This window comes from Octopus bimaculoides, chromosome 3 (genome assembly GCF_001194135.2).
Source record: "Octopus bimaculoides isolate UCB-OBI-ISO-001 chromosome 3, ASM119413v2, whole genome shotgun sequence".
NCBI classification, from domain to species: domain Eukaryota; kingdom Metazoa; phylum Mollusca; class Cephalopoda; order Octopoda; family Octopodidae; genus Octopus; species Octopus bimaculoides.
The window spans coordinates 162,245,323-162,246,204 of NC_068983.1; the positions used below are offsets into that span (position 1 = coordinate 162,245,323).

General features: G+C 44.0%; 1 protein-coding gene across 3 annotated transcripts in view; it reads left to right on the forward strand.

Annotated features, from left to right (window-relative positions):
• Window positions 1–882, forward strand: part of LOC106867198 (uncharacterized) — a 49,856-nt gene that overhangs the window by 15,362 nt on the left and 33,612 nt on the right. The gene's annotated exons all lie outside the window — the stretch shown is intronic.

An 882-nucleotide genomic window follows, 5' to 3' on the forward strand; every position in this document is an offset into this window, starting at 1 on the left:
AATGCATTGTTAACACTAGTAGATGTGAATTGACAGCTTTAAAACATATAAGCTTTTTTTTAGGAAAAGCAATATAAAAATAATATAAAAATGCAAGAGATTAAAAAGTTCGAAAGAGAAAGTGAAAGTGTGTGTGTGTGTGTGTGTGTGCGTGTGTGTGTATGTGTGTGTGTGTATGCGTGTGTGTGTATGCGTGTGTGTGTATGTATATGTATGTATGTATGAGGTGGTCTCAAAAAGTTCCCGGACTAGTTCTGCCAACAGATGGCAGCACACGGTTGACTGCACAGTGAGAGCTAGCAATGATCTTCATGGAGCAGTGTGCCGTGTGACATAGCTGTGTTTACTTCACAAGTTTTGAAATTTGTACTTTTGTGGTCACATGCATGCTGTAGTTTGCGATTTTTGTCATGGGACAAAGAGCCAACGTGAAATTTTGCGTTAAACTTGGGAAGTCTGCTGCAGAAACATTGAGCATGCTTCGGCAAGCTTACAGCGATGAGGCAATGGATCGTACGCAATGTTTCCAGCGGTAGAGGGCGCTTTAAAAGCGGAAGAACGTCCCTGGAAGACCTACCACAGGCATTACACCCGGGATTGCGTGGCTGTGTGGTAAGTAGCTTGCTTACCAGCCACATGGTCCCGGGTTCAGTCCCACTGCGTGGCACCTTGGGCAAGTGTCTTCTACTATAGCCTCGGGCCGACTAAAGCCTTGTGAGTGGATTTGGTAGACGGAAACTGAAAGAAGCCCGTCGTATATATGTATATATATATGTATGTGTGTATGTGTTTGTGTGTATGTGTTTGTGTGTCTGTGTTTGTCCCCCAACATCGCTTGACAACCGATGTTGGTGTGTTTATGTCCCCGTAACTTAGCAGTTC